At 51.1% G+C, this 16,230-nt stretch overlaps 1 pseudogene; it reads left to right on the top strand.

The window, feature by feature from the left end:
* On the top strand, window positions 1-2,722 carry LOC127770766 (G-type lectin S-receptor-like serine/threonine-protein kinase SD2-5; annotated as a pseudogene).
* The last annotated feature ends 13,508 nt before the right edge of the window (window positions 2,723-16,230 follow it).

The following is a 16,230-nucleotide window of genomic DNA, read 5'->3' as shown; positions in this document are numbered from 1 at the left end:
ACTGACCACAGCTTCTTGCTGGCTTCCCTCCTCCCTTTCCAATCCAAGAAACATGTCTCCTGGCAATCTCTTCGCCGACTTCACGGTGCTGGTGGTCGTGGTGCTCGCAGTTGCCGCACCACCGGTGCCGGGCAGCGCTCCGTCTATCCCAGTGCCAACCTCTCGACACTGTGGGTCAACAACAAAGTCCTTGATACCGTCACATATGATGACGGGTCTACGGTGCGTGCCATAGTCCTCCGATCACCACAAACCTTCTCCGATCCCTCATTCGCCACAGGGTTCTTCTGCACCCCACCCTGCCAAGAATTCATCTTCGCCGTCTTCATTCTCACCGCTACCCATGCTCAGAACCCCTTACCGGTAACTACAATGGCACAGGTTGTCTGGTGTGCCAACCGGGCAAACCCTGTAGGAGAGAATGCTACCCTTGAGCTGACTGGAGATGGCGACCTGGTCCTCCGTGAAAAAGCCAATGGCAGACTCATCTGGTCGAGCGGCACTTCAGGCCAATCCGTGCGACGCATGGAGATCACTGAGCAAGGCAACCTTGTGCTGTTTGATCAGAGGAACATGACAGTGTGGCAGTCATTTGATCATCCCACCGACGCATTGGTCCCAGGGCAGTCACTGCTGCAGGGCAAGATGCTCAGAGCAAATGCCTCCCCCACAAATTGGACTGAGGGTAAGATATATATAACTGTTCTCCGTGATGGTGTACATGGTTATGTTGAATCCACACCACCACAACTATACTTGAAGTATAATGTGAGCAGAAACATGAACCAGAGAGATCCAACAAGGATTACCTTTACAAATGGCAGCCTCAGCATCTTTGTGCAGTCCACACAGCCAGGAAATCCAGATGACATTATCCCATTGCCAGAAGCTAAGTCCACCCAGTACATAAGGTTAGAGTCTGATGGGCACATGAAGTTGTACGAGTGGTTTACCGAAGGAAAGTGGACCATGGTGCTTGATGTAACAAAGCAGCTACTCCTTGATGATTGTGCCTTCCCAACAGTGTGCGGAGGGTACGGGATATGCACAGGTGGCCAATGCAGCTGTCTCATTCAGAGTAATTCTAGTTCAAGGTACTTTCAACCAATCGACTATCGAAGGCAGAGTCTTGGTTGTGCACCAGTGACTCCAATATCTTGTCAAGAAATGAAAAATCATCAGCTCTTGACTCTTACTGATGTTTCTTACTTTGATATGGGCCAAATCATCATGAATGCAAAAAATAGAGATGACTGCAAGCAAGCCTGCTTGAAGAATTGCTCATGCAGAGCAGTAGCGTTCAGGTATGGTCAGAATGATTCCAATGGAGAATGCCAGTCAGTGACAGAGGTCTTCTCCTTGCAGTCAATACAACTTGAAAAAGTTAATTACAACTCTTCAGCTTATCTAAAGGTACAGATTAATCCCTCTTCTGACCCTACACAAAAAAAATTGAAGACAATTTTAGGTGCTACACTTGCAGCAACTATTACTCTTGTTATGGTCGTTATTATTGCTATTTATGTACGAAGGAGTAAGTACCAAGAACTAGATGAAGAATTCGAAGAATTTGATATATTGCCTGGAATGCCAGTGAGGTTCTCATTCGAAAAGTTGAGACAATGCACTGAAGACTTCAGCAAAAAACTCGGTGAAGGTGGATTTGGATCAGTCTTTGAAGGGAAAATAGATGAAGAGAGAGTTGCAGTGAAACGTCTGGAAGGTGCTAGTCAAGGAAAGAAAGAATTCATGGCAGAGGTCGAGACTATTGGCAGCATTGAGCACATCAATCTTGTCAGGCTGATTGGATTTTGTGCAGAGAAGTCACATAGGCTTCTGGTGTATGAATAGATGCCAAGAGGTTCACTTGATAGGTGGATCTATTACCACCATAACAATGCCCCTCTTGATTGGTGCACCCGGTGTAGAATCATTCTGGATATTGCAAAGGGCTTATGCTATCTTCACGAGGAATGCAGGCGAAAAATTGCTCATTTGGATATCAAACCACAGAATATTCTCTTAGGAGAGAACTTCAACGCCAAATTGGCCGACTTTGGACTTTCTAAGCTAATAGACAGGGATCAAAGCAATGTGATGACTGTGATGAGAGGCACACCTGGATATTTGGCACCAGAATGGTTAACGTCGCCGATCACTGAAAAAGTTGATATCTACAGCTTTGGAGTTGTTCTCATGGAAATAATAAGTGGAAGGAAAAATATTGATATCTCTCTGCCTAAGGAGAGTGTTCAGCTCATCAATTTACTACGTGAAAAAGCTCAAAATAATCAGTTGATTGATATGATCAATAAGCATGGTAATGACATGGTCTCACACAAAGAGGAAGTGATTCAAATGATGAAGCTCGCAATCTGGTGCTTACAAAACGATAGCAGCCGAAGGCCTTCGATGTCAACTGTTGTTAAGGTGTTGGAAGGTGCAATGAGCGTGGAAAATTGCCTAGATTATGGCTTTTTCAATGCAAGTTCAGTAATATCTGTTCAAGATAACCCATCCTCATGTTCTGCTCCACCTGCTGCGTCAATATTATCTGGTCCAAGATGAAAGGGTGGCTAATGAGCATAAGAAAATCCAGTTTATGCACTTTACTTTTTGTAACTACTTTTGCATTCTATCCTGTTTGTTCTTTCAAATGTTTGTTTCAGAATGCTTCAGAAGAAATCCTATACAAATGTTAGATTTTTGGTGATGATTTCAGTATGCAGCTGAAAAATTGTTAGCACCAATAGTACATACTGTGAAAGCAGTATGGGCTTTAATCTGAAATTTTCAGTTTGATGTAAGCTTGATTCTATGAAACAAATTGAATTATATATAGTGAGCCTCCTTAACTTCTGAAGCCAGTTTACTTCACACCTTGAGGTGGATTTCACAGTAGTTATGACATTGTGGATGCCATCTAACCCACTTTTGCATTGTCCCTAACATCAAGCTTATTCCCTTACGCCATGCATATGTAAGCATAGATAAAGCCAAGTAAAATCAAATAAAAGTCTCAAAAAATCACCATGTAATGTAAGAATTTTTTTTATCCTCTGCTCTACCACATTCACTTTACTGGTGAATGGCAATAGAACATGGACGCGGATGGAGTGATGGAGTAATCTCCAATGATGAAGTGGGAGAAATGACTGGTAACATGAATTGCAAGTCATGAAATCAAATTTTGTTGTCCCCAGACTAATCACGTAATCCCTGAACATATCTTTAGCCTGTCCTTAACATTCATCGACAAGATTTCGCTATCTTGGGCCATCCTAAGATTTTGCTAGAACTAAAAAATTTTCTTCCCTTCGATTTTGTTGAAATTTTATTGAATTTTGAGTTCTTCTGATTTATTCACAGTTTGATTTTCTCTCAGCAAGATTTCACCTTAATCAGATTATTTTGCAGGATGAGAAACTGAATCATATTTTTACCTTTTAAATTCCATATAATTAGTAATTTTGGCTGCACGATAGTTTGAAAGAAAGATCTGGAACCTCGACAGAATGACTAGCTATAAAGCAACCAAAATGTTTCATCCGTTATGTGAGGAATCCTACATAAATTTTCATTGAACAACTGTATACTCATTACACACTACTCCGTAAGCAAAGAAAGCACTACATAAATACTAATATCTTCATCACGAGTTGACAAACTTGATGGGAAATGCGAACTTACGTTGTTAGAGCTCGGCAGAAATTATTGTTCCACGCATCTGCATTTCGATCAGCTCCCATGATCCAACATGGGATCAGGCGTACACCATAGCTCCAGAACACCTACCTCCCTATCGTGCCTTGAGTTTCCCAGTAGCATAAAACGTCAAACTGTGCACAGAGAAAAAAAAAAACATCTTGGTAATGATCCATGAATCCACGAAGAATTGGAACTTGTGCCTCACCACAAACCAGCATGGCACATCAGCCATCTCAACACAACCGAAGCGCCTCCCCCAGCATGCCAACAGCTCACGGTGATGGCGCTCACTCGCGCATTTCGTCGAGCACCTCCCGGGCGGGGCCACGGCTGCCCGCCCCGGCGCCACAAGGCGGAGACGGAAAAGGAAGGGAAACAGACGCGCGCGGCGGGAGTGCGGGCGACGAGGCGGCGAGATCGATCGGCGCGCAGGCAGCGGCGGCTCGCCACCGCTCGGTCCGTCGGTCGGTGCGCGCACTGGCGAGGCAGAGAGAGATGATGAGACACGACGGTCCATGGCGGCGGAGGTAACGGGGAACGCCATGTTTGGTCAGGCCCCAGAAGAGACGAAATGATGAAGAGCAAGGCCTTGTTTAGTTCTCCAACAATTTTTGCCACAAACATCACATCGAAACTTTAAACACATATAAAACACATGTATAGAGTATTAAATATAGATAAAAATAAAAACTAATTGCACAGTTAGAGGGGAAATTGCGAGATGAATCTTTTGAGCCTAATTAGTCTATGATTAGCCATAAGTGCTATAGTAATATATATGTGTTAATGACGGATTAATTAGTCTCAAAAGATTTGTCTTCCGGTTTCCAGGCGAGTAATGAAATTAGTTTTTTCATTCGTGTCCGAAAACCCCTTTCGATATCCGGTCAAATATCCGATGTGACACCCAAAAAATTTCTTTTCGCGAACTAAACAAGGCCTAAATTTCATCCGTGGTATAAGAACTTGGCAGGTGGGTGCGATTTAGTCTAACAATTTTAAAAATATGTAGACCGGACTCAATGAAGAAGGAAGAGATGGAAATAAAGGGATTTCCATGGATATTAGTCAAAGGTGTCCTGGCTCTATTCGAAAGATTAGCCCTGGGCTAATTTTGAGAGCTAATGTTTAGTCTTAAATTGGTAGGCTAAACATTAGCCTAGGGTGACATGTTTGGATCCATAAGCTAATTCAGAGCTAAAAGGTGGAGAGAGAGTAGAAAGAGAGGAAGATAGAGCTGCTTTTGGATGGTCCCCACAGAAAATTACCCCCATTAGCACCCCTTAGAGTTGGAGGAGCTAATGTTTTAAAGGGAGCTGATTCACTTTAGTCCCAAATTAACCCACCTATTTGAATTCTTGGGGGCTAATTTAGGACTAAAAGATAGGTGCTAATAATTAGCCCATAGAACTAAACATGGCCCTGTTAATTTCTCGCTTCAACTATAATTTTATTTTAGTCACTTATTCGAATAGAAATTGAGTTGTGTTAGACTGACATCGTTTGTTAGGAAACCGACCAACTATGAAGAGCCAACCTAGGATACCTATCAATGGGTCATCATTAAGGGTGTGTTTAGTTGAGCTATAGCTTTTAAAAAAAGTAGCTGTGGGCTGTGGCTTTTTAAAAACAGCTGTGGATTTTTAAAAAGCTTGTTCGGTTCAACAGCTGTGGCTTTTGAAATAACTAGTCCCGCTTACAAGCAGGCCCCACATATCATACACACATTGAAAAAAAAAGAGAAGAGGAAGAGATGGAGATGGCCATCGACACGCCGTCGCCGTCGGCCTCAACGGTAGCGGCGGCAGGGTGGCAGATGCGCGCGGTAGAGTTAGTGCAGCTGGAGCGGCGGTGGCCTCCACGGGCAGCGGCAGAGGAGGCAGCGGTGACGCCACCACCGTCAACCACCTCACCTCCCTCTTCTCCTGCCTCCATGGCCAACGGGTGAAGGGGCGGCGGCACCGGGAGAGGGGGGCATCGGTCGGCGACGGCGATGACGGATTGGAGGGGAAAACATGATGGTGGCGGCAGGCTGATGAGCAGCCTTGGCGAGATCCTCTCCCTATGTGTGGCCTCGGCGGGATCCTCTCCCCGTGGGCGACGTCGGCGGGGGAGGAGGGGGCATTAGCCGGCGACGGCGGTGGCGGATTGGAGGGGAGATCCTCTCCCCGTGGGCGGCGGCGGTGGGGAAGGAGCTTGGCGCCTCGCCGGGAGGTCGCCGCCTAGCTGGAGAGGCCATGACAACGTGTGTTGGAGGAGCTACCCAAAAGCAGCTGAAAGCAGGAGGTGGAGGTGCTTTCAATTTGTACTAGAGCAAAAGCAACTTTTGGGTAGAAGCAGCTATGGCTTTTGAGCCCTTCGGTTAAAGGTTAAACAGGTTCAAAAGTACAACCAAAGGCACCCTAAATATGGTAAGTTAATGAGCCTATATCTATAAATAGAGCGGAAGAGGTCATATATTTGACACTAGTTATATCGGCACCACCGCGTCAGCCTCCCACAACCGCCGACGCCACTCGCACCACACGAGCCTCCCTCCTACCAACCGTGCACCGCACTGGCCTCCCTTGGCCCATCACCACGAGCCTCCTTCCCCCTCTACCTCGCCGCCATAAATGCTGGCCTCCCACACTGGAGAGGCCCCAGCCATGGAGGGGGTGCCCGGATCTGTCCCGAGGGCCCCAGATTCGGCGGCGTCCGCCGCGAAGCCGGTGGCGCCCACCGCAGCCTGCCACCTGCCGCCTACTCCGCCTCGCTGCCTTCCGGCCACCAAAACCACCGCCACCCTCAGCCATTCCCCACCTCCATCTTCGCCTGCCACCGCCATCCACGCGCCGACCCCATCCGGAGCCGCTCCGTGTCCAGCATTGCCTCCATCCTCGCACCAACTTCAACACCAGCATCACTCCGGCCGTCCTCCACCTTCGGGTTCGTCCACGCGCGAATCTAGGGTGTTCGACGTTGCGAGTCCCGCCGCCGTTGTCCTAGCAAGCCGCCAGCTTTGCTGGCCATTCGCGCAGGCAGCAGCGAGGCAGTGAGGGGAGAGAGGGGTGGCGACAACGCTAGGGTTTGCCACCCCCCGAGATGGGAGGCGATGAGAGCAGCCCTCCCTGCTATGTCATTGTTGAAATACTTGCAGTATGAAGGTGTTAACACCAAATTTTGGTAAACACCGAAGTCGTTATCGGCCTCAGAGTCATGGAACTGGCCGATGAAAATTATCAATCGCCAGGTGTTGAAATTTTAGTGGATTCCGTTAAGGAAATTAATCAATTAAAGGAAGTTTGTCCAGAAGAGGCTAAGTTCAAAAATGATGTGGCATGGAAATTTATCTACTCCTTCCATTTCATATTATATAAGTCGTTTGACTTTTCTCCTAGTCAAACTTTATTAAATTTGACCAAGTTTATATAAAAATATAAAACGACTTATAATATGAAACTGAGTGAGTATTAATTAGGCAGAGTCAGTTAGCTACCTTTTTATTTTTTAGAAAAGATTGTTTAGAGTCCGATCATGACTTGTATCTTTTATTTTATCTTTAGGAAAGTCTATGTCATATCCAATATGGACTAGAATCTCTATGGATCAACATAAGTACTTGTGGTGCATCGTCACCATTTTTTTCGATGTTTTATCACCGACGGAACATAGCATCTGATGCGGGGCTGCATCGCTTCGATCCCCAACGAAGGGGTAAGCCCTAAGTTCTGTTGGCCCTGATAATTGTATCGGCTATATTAGCGTTGTTTAAGACTGTATCGCTTGGATATGTTGGATTGCTCTTGGTCGGTTGTTTTTTTTTTTTTTGAACAAGGGCAAAAGCCCCCATTTCCATTACTAGAAATGATAGCAAGCTACAGAATGAGAATCTTACAAACAGAAGTAAAAGAGGAGAAGCAAAGGCTCTCAAACAGGCTGGTTTTTTCTACAGCCAAAACATCAAGGGCAGCAACATGCCATACCCCCCAAAAAACGCAGAGGAAAAGGAACATCCCTGCAGCAACCCAACAGCCAGACAGCTAGACCTAATGACCCAAACACTTAAAGCAAAAACCATCCAAGATCTTCAGCAGCCGATTCTCCTTGCGCCAGGCCGCCACCCAAACTTGGAACTGAAGACATCGCTTGTAATTTGTCTTGTTCGGTTGGTATAGTTGCCTACCTAATATTTAGTGAGAAATTACAAATGAACTAGAAGCACATATTGCAGTAGTATGAGCAAATCAGGGGCGGAACTGCCCATTGGGCGGCATTGGGCAGCCGGCCCAGCTACGGCCCGCGTCGCCCCACACCACCCTTGGCCATATCTATTCAAAAAGGAATAAGTTCACCGGAGGTCCCTCAACTTAAGAGCGAGATTTTCTGAGGTCCCTTAACCACAAAACCATAAATGTGTACCCCTAAACTCACTCAAACCGTTCACCGGAGGTCCCTCGGCAGTATTTTTGCCCGGTTTTGCTGACGTGGCATCCTAGTCAGCAAAAAAAAAATAAAAAAACACGTGGGGCCCACATGTCAGCTTCACATCTTTTTTCTCCTCTTTTCTTCTCCTTCTCCCCTCTTCTCTTTTCTTTTCTCTCTCTTCTCTTCTCCTTCAGGCTGCGGGCAGAGCAGCCGCGCGCCGTGGCCGTCGTCATCGGCTCTCCACCGTCGTCGTCGCCGTGGGCGAGGCTACGCGGCGCGGCCGTCCGGCGGCGGAGCGGAGGCAGCGGAGCGCGGCGGCGAAGCGGAGGCAGCGGGCAGAGCGGCGAGCACGGATGCGGGCGGTGCAGCGGAGGGCGAGCGCGGCAACGGAGCAGCAGAAGGCGCGAGCGCGGCGGCGGGCCTGTTGGCGAAGAACACCAAACGAACACCTTGTGGGCGTCCTGTAGCTGTCCGGCACGGCAGACTGAAGAAACTTTCAGAGAAACAGAGAATTCAGAGAATGCAGAGAACAAGCACACACAAGAACAAAATATCTCGGGAGAGTATTTGGGCAACTTTCGGTGTTTATTTCGAACTGAAATGAAAACTGAATGCACGAGTACAAATTCTGTTATCACCAACTATTTATAGGCTAACAACTTTGATCCTACAAATGTGGAAACAACGAGGTCACTCCCCGTCATGCACTCTGCTTCATCGCGCTTCCTGCGCTGCACGAACTAGTCGCCACCGATCTTCTTTGCCCAGGCATCTCGCCACACCGTTGCACACCGTTGCATTCCCGCGTCGTCCGGATCAGCTCGGGCCACACCAGGAATAACTGCAACATACTCCCCCTTAGTCTTGGCGTGGCCTGAGATCACGCACACCCAACAGGTGCCGTGCAGTCGCCAGCTTCGCCGCCGGCAGTCCCTTTGTCAATGCATCTGCTCGCTGCTCCTCAGAACGAACGAACTCAATCAGAATCTACCCACTCTCAACACATTCACGAATGAAATGGTAGCGGGTATCAATATGCTTGCTCCTCCCGTGGAACATAGGATTCTTCATCAAGGCGATCGCCGACTTGTTGTCAACAAAAAGTTTCACCGGCTTTGCTTTGTACCCATCATCTCGCTCAGCAACGCCCTAAGCCAAAGCGCGTGACATGATGCTGCAGTGGCCACCATGAACTCTGCCTCGCAAGATGAGAGCGCCACTGTCTTCTGCGCCAAGCTGCTGTTCACATAGAACGCCATGCCGCCGGTGCTCCGACGGCCATCCATGTCACCTACCAAGTCATTGTCAGTGAAACCCGTGATGTCCAACGAGCCACTGCCGCTTGCAAACACCAGACCAGAGTCCAGCGTCCCCTTCAGATATCTGAGTATCATCTTGACCGCCTTGAGATGCAACGTTGTCGGCCGCTCCATGAACCTGCTCGCCACGCCAACGGCGTAGGACAGATCCGGCCTGGTGTGTAACAAGTATCGCAGGCACCTGATGACACGCCGGTAATCGGTCGCGTCAATTGGATTTCCATCAGCATCCTTGTGCAGCAGCGAATGTGGCTCCATGGGGATTGAGGTGGGATTACAACCCTGCATACCAAACTGAGACAGAATCTTCTTCGTATACGCAGCTTGCTTGATAGCAATCCCATTCTCCCCCTGAATTACTTCTATCCCCAGATAGTAAGAGAGAAGACCGAGATCACTCATCTCAAATTCCCCCATCATCTGCTGCTTGAACATGGCTATCTCCTGTGGATTTTCTCCTGTGACAATCAAGTCATCAACATACACACCAACGATCACACCAGCTTGCCCCTTTCCTCTAGTATACACGGCCTGCTCCTGCGTGCACCGTGCAAAACTGAGTTCTTTCAAACACTTGTCGAGACGCGTGTTCCACGCCCGCGGGGCCTAGCACAATCCATAGAGCGCCTTGCTCAGTTTGAGCACCAAGTGTTCTTCTCCTCTCTTCACAAAACCCTCCGGCTGGGCTACGTACACTTCTTCTTCAAGATCGCCATTTAGGAACGCCGATTTGACGTCGAGATGGTGCACCTCCCACCGCCGATCAGCTGCGATAGCCAGGATGACACGAACTGTGTCAAGCCGCGCCACTGGCGCGAACACCTCTTCAAAATCCACCCCTTGACGCTGAACATAGCCCTTTGCCACCAAACGAGCCTTGTGCTTGATTACTTCGCCGGCAGTGTTCTTTTTCAGCTTGTACACCCACTTGAGGCCAATGGGTTTGTGTCCTGCCAGCAATGCAGTGAGAGCCCATGTTGAATTCTTCTCAATCGCCTGCAGCTCCTGTGCCATGGCGTTCTCCCATGCCGGCTGGCCGGCTGCCTCGCGGTAGCTTGATGGCTCCTCCATCTCTGCAAGCAGCGCGTCCCCATCGTGTTCATCCTCCACCAGGTCCACGCGGGGTGCCTCCCGCATGATATCTTCAAGACTCCTGAACCGGACGGGACCCTCATCGCTTCCAGTGTCGCCACCGGAACCTGGTGACGCCACCGGCCCGGCAGAGCTGGTAGCAGGGGTTGAAGGCGGTGTAGAGCTCGGTGATGACTAGGGCGAAGTCGGCAATGATGGTGACGCCCCTACCGGGCTTGCAAGATGCGATTGCGGGACTGCTGGGGATGGCGCCCGGTACCGCGGTACCGGGTGGGCCGGCGGTGCATCAACTCCATCCTCCTCCACCGTGAACTCGGTAGAGTTTTGCTCCCCTGCGACTGCACTCCATTGCCAAGGTACATTTTCTTCAAAAATGACATCACGACTTACATGGATACGCCCACGACGTGGGTCGAACAGGCGGTGTGCCTTGCTGCCTTCTACCACGCCGAGATACACATACGGCGTGCTCCGGTCATCAAGTTTCTTCTGGTTGGGCGTCGTGATCTTGGCGTGTGCTGTGCAGCCGAACACCCGCAGGTGTCCCAGCTGTGGCTTGCGCCCCGTCCATGCCTCGAACGGGGTCCAATCGCCCATCGCCTTCGTCAGTAGCCGGTTGAGGAGATACACCGCATGGCGCACTGCCTCCCCCAAAAACCTGCCCGGCACTAACATCCCTTTTAACAGAGATCGTGCCATCGCCATTACCGAACGATTTCGGTGCTCCACCACCCCGTTTTGCTGGGGTGAGTATGGCGCCGTCAGATGCCGCTGGATCCCCGCCTACTCGCACAACTGCGCGAATTCGCCCGACAGGAATTCGCCACCGCGATCCGATCTCAGCGTCTTGATGCGCCGCCCGGCCGTGTTCTCGGCCAGCGGCTTGAATTTGGTGAAGGCCTCCAGCGCCTGGTCCTTCGTTTTGATCACGAACATCCACATCCACCGTGAGAAATCATCAACAATTAGCATAAAGTAACGATTACCGACCATAGTTGTCGGGGTGATCGGTCCACATAAATCAATGTGGAGCAACTCGAGCGGCTCCTCCACCCTGAAGTTCGCCGTTGCGGGAAACGGCTGCCTTATCTGCTTTGCAACCAGACATGCCTGACAGAGCTGGTTTGGATGTGTGATCGCCGGGATGCCACCAGCCATGCCCTTGTCAGCCAACAGCTTCATCGCCTGGAAATTGACATGCCCAAGCCGTGCATGCCAGAGCCATGCTGGCTCATCCATCCTTGTCAGCAGGCACACCGGAGTGGCTAGCTTCAGCTCGATCCGGTACAGCCGATTAGGGGTGCGCCTCACCCGCATAACCAGCCGCAGGGGACTTTTGTCGAACACCTCGAGCACATCTTCATCCATCACAACTCTATGCCCCGTTTCTGTGAGCTGGCCCAAGCTCACCATGTTGCAACACAGGCTAGGGATGTAAAAGACATCCTGCAACAGCCATTGATCCCCATTCTTGCAGGAGAATAGGATAGAACCTTTCCCCTTAATTTTCACAGTTGAGGCGTCGCCGAACTTGACGCTCCCGGTGATTGATTCGTCCAGATCTCTGAACTTAGCACGATCACCCGTCATGTGGTTGCTTGCCCCATTGTCCAGGAACCAGATGTCCCCGGTGGCTGCGCCTCTGTCAGCCAATAGCAGCTGTGGCCACACACGCTCCTCGTGTACGACCAACCCGCTCGCCGGCTCGTCTTCGGTCACTGCCAGCAACAACGCAGGATTTGTGTCGTCGGTTTGCGCGAGATGGGCCTCCGCCTCCTTCTTCTTGGGATGAGGGCACTGGGTGGAGTAGTGGCCGAATTCTTCGCAGTTGTAGCACTTGATGTGGCTCTTGTCACGGCCACCGCCGCCAGAGCCACCAGCACCACTGTTCCGCGGCGCGCTGCCGCATCCACTACCTCCACCGCGCCCTCTGCCGCGACCGCGTCCGCCCTAGGCACAGTTTCCCCCGTCGCTGGGAGGTTTGTTTTTCTGCGGCGAAGACGACTCGTCCTTCCTGAAACGCGCCTCCCAATCAGCCTGAGTGAGAAGTACTTGGCCGTCAGCGGTGACACCACCAGCGGCTGCCTTCTTCTTGCGAACTCGCTCTTCGTAGGCCTTGAGACGACCCACCGCCTCCTCGAACGGCATGTCATCAATCTGATAGAATTGCTCAATGCCCGCGACGAGGCTTATGAATTTTTCCGGCACCATGTCGAACAGCTTCTTCACCATCGCGGAATCACTCAGTGTTGAGCCCAACGCCGAGTGACGCACGCTCATCGCGGTGATGCGGCCCACGTACTGATCCAGGGTTTCCCCTGGCTCCATCACCATGGCCCCAAATTCACCCTTCAACGTCTGCAGGCGCGCTTCACGAACACGGTCCGTGCCCACGAACCTTGTCTTCAAGCAATCCCACACTTCCTTCGCCGATCTCTTCTTTGCCACCTGCATCAGCAAGTCCTCCGGGAGGGACTGCAGCAGATGGGACTTCGCTTTTTTGTCCCTTCTCGGGTCGACGGCCACCCCGGCCGTCGGCTCGATGGCGTTCCCCACGCCCTGGTCCTCCATCATCGCTTGAACGTGAATGCACCAGCTGGTGTAATTCGTCGCCGTGAGTTGTGGGTAGGAGAATGCACTCCCTGAGCTCCCCCTCGCTGGATCCGCTTCCGCCGGAACCAACGCCATGGTGTCAGATCAGCCCTCAACCTGAGTGCTCCGATACCACTTGTTGGCGAAGAACACCAAACGAACACCTTGTGGGCATCCTGTAGGTGTCCGGCACAGCAGACTGAAGAAACTTTCAGAGAAACAGAGAATTCAGAGAATGCAGAGAACAAGCACACACAAGAACAAAATATCTCGGGAGAGTATTTGGGCAACTTTCGGTGTTTATTTCGAACTGAAATGAAAACTGAATGCACGAGTACAAATTCTGTTATCACCAACTATTTATAGGCTAACAACTTTGATCCTACAAATGTGGAAACAACGAGGTCACTCCCCGTCATGCACTCTGCTTCATCGCGCTTCCTGCGCTGCACGAACTAGTCGCCACCGATCTTCTTTGCCCGGGCATCTCGCCACACCGTTGCACACCGTTGCATTCCCGCGTCGTCCGGATCAGCTCGGGCCACACCAGGAATAACTGCAACAGGGCCGAGCAATGGAGCGCGAGCAAGCCGCGGACAGAGTAGCGGAGCGCGAGCGCAGCGGCGGAGCGGCGGCGAGCGAGCGCGGCGGCCAGGGAGTTTGGGAGGGAGGGGGAGGCGGCCGGCGACCAAGAAACAATCTCTTCCTCTGCCTTTTCCCCTTTTCCCGCCGGTGGTGCCTCTCCTAGCATCGTCGGCCACCCGCGGGGGCACGGCGGTGGTGGCGGCCAAGCACGGGGGAGCTCCTCGTCCCATGCACTGTCTTCCGCTTCGCCTAGCTTGCCCGCCGCTGCTTTGCCTACCGCCGCGCTCGCCGCCGCCGCTCGCCTTCCGCTGCACCCCCACATCCGCGCTCCTCCGCTGCACGTAATGGCATATATACATGTGAGTGTGCTCAGCCATATACACATGCTTGGCTAATATATACGTCTGCATGTTATCGGGCGGCAAACCAACAAGAAGCTAGCTAGGCTATAGCTGGTCGTCTCCATGCATGCATATATATGCTCGTACGAAGACGCATGTACATGCGGCCGTCTGTACCTGGCGTATATGCGTATGAGCTATGACGTCAAGTGCTACCGCGACGTCGGCGAAGACAACTAGGGTCACCGTGCCCACGCCGACCACCGTCCACGACGCCGATGGCACGCCAAGCATGGACATGCTCCTGCTGCATCTGCGCGAGCTGGGCATCCGGGAGGACCATGGGATCAGGCCGGCGACGCTGGCGCCGCCACCACTGCCGCTGCCGCGGCACAGGAGGAGTGCGAGCGACTGGGGTGCATCGTCAGCCGGCACTTCGAGCCACCTATGCACGGCCACTGCGACGCCTGGTCGATGCCGCCGAACGGCCGCGCCGTGTAGCCTCACCCACGGCGACGACGACGGTGGAGAGCCGACGACGGCGGCCACGACGCGCGGCTGCTCCGCCCGTAGCCTCCGCTCCGCCGCCGCGCTCCGCTGCCTCCGCTCCGCCGCTGGGCTCACCCGCCGTCCGCTCTGCCCACCGCTCGCCACCGCTCTACTGCCGTGCTCGGCCATCGCGGCTGCGCCCGCCGCCAGCCTGAAGGAGAAGAGAGAGGAGAGAAGAGAAGAGAAAAGAAAAGAGAAGGAGAAGAAAAGAGAAGAAAAAAATATGTGCAGCTGACATGTGGGTCCCACGTACTTTTTTATTTTTTTTTTTGCTGACTAGGATGCTACGTCAGCAAAATCGGGCGAAAATACTGCCGAGGGACCTCCGGTGAACGGTTTGAGTAAGTTTAGGGGTAGACATTTCTGGTTTTGTGGTTAAGGGACCTCAAAAAAATCTCGCTGTTAAGTTGAGGGACCTCCAGTGAACTTATTCCATTCAAAAATTGTCATAAGTAGAAAGCCCACGCGCGACGGCCCATCAGTGTCCGCTTCTGTCTCGAGCGCGACGTTTCGTTTCTCTGTTTCTCCCGCATCGCTCGCTCGCCGAGAGAGACAGAAGCCGAGACGTCGGTCGACTTACTCCGCCTCCGCGCCAGGTGCCACGCCGGTCGCTGGCGATGCCTACACGCCGCCACTACTGTCCGCCGCACAGGGAGCACACCGCAGAGGACAGACGACGACGCCTAGCCGCCACCGCCCACCGTCAGGTGCCCTAGCGTCTAGCAAGCAGCGACAGCCGACGCCCGACGGCCGGCCGCCCGGCCCGACGCCGCTCGCAGCCGGCCACGGCCAGGCCGCCGCCCGCCAGCGCCTGCCGACCTCGCCTCCTTCTCGCCTGCTCGAGACCTGCCGAGTGCCGACCTCACCTCCTGCTGGCTGCTCGGGCAGTGAATCAATCAGGCAAGCAAGCAACTAGCAAGTAACTAAGTAAGCAACGTCTCATGCTCTCACTCCTCTCAGCGAATCAACAAACAAATCACTAAATTAGTGTCTCACTGTCTCAGCTATGAATATAATCAAGACAGATTTACGCAGTAGGATGTCCGATAAATGGCTCAATGATTTGACATCGTGCTACATTGACAAGGAGATTTTAGAGGACTTGATTTTGAAAAAGTTAAGGAGAGGTTTCAAGTCATCGGTGACCAACGGATAGAGTTGCCTTAGCCTTCTAGAGTCCTAGAAGAGCTTAGTGTTTTATTGCCGGTATGTCTTCTCATATATTTATCTTTTTTAAATATATCTATCAACAATGCTTTATGAGTCTTTTGGCGTATGATGAATTATGTATTGCGCAAATATTATTGGTTTGCTTTAAAATTGTTTTGTTTGCCTTAATTATAGTATAAATATGATATTAGTTGCGTTTAGAGTCCTTATAAAGCAAACATCTCTGCCCCATCATGATTTTAATCCTGTGTCCACCAGAGCAAATTATCCATCCCTCTTCGAACCAGTAAATTTTACATTAACCAATTTGATTCTGGAGGTGCTTTCACACTGATCTTACCTACGAAAATGGCAGAAGGGAATGCCGCGGCATGCTTAATTACGAATCTTCTCATTTCCATGCCTACCCTACCATACCAGTATCTACTCCAACAATGCGTGAATAATATCGAGACATACTTCTCTTT

This window comes from Oryza glaberrima, chromosome 4, assembly GCF_000147395.1.
Source record: "Oryza glaberrima chromosome 4, OglaRS2, whole genome shotgun sequence".
Classification (NCBI taxonomy): Eukaryota; Viridiplantae; Streptophyta; class Magnoliopsida; order Poales; family Poaceae; genus Oryza; species Oryza glaberrima.
The sequence above is the reverse complement of the archived record's forward strand: the minus strand, read 5'-3'. Positions and strand labels throughout refer to the sequence as shown.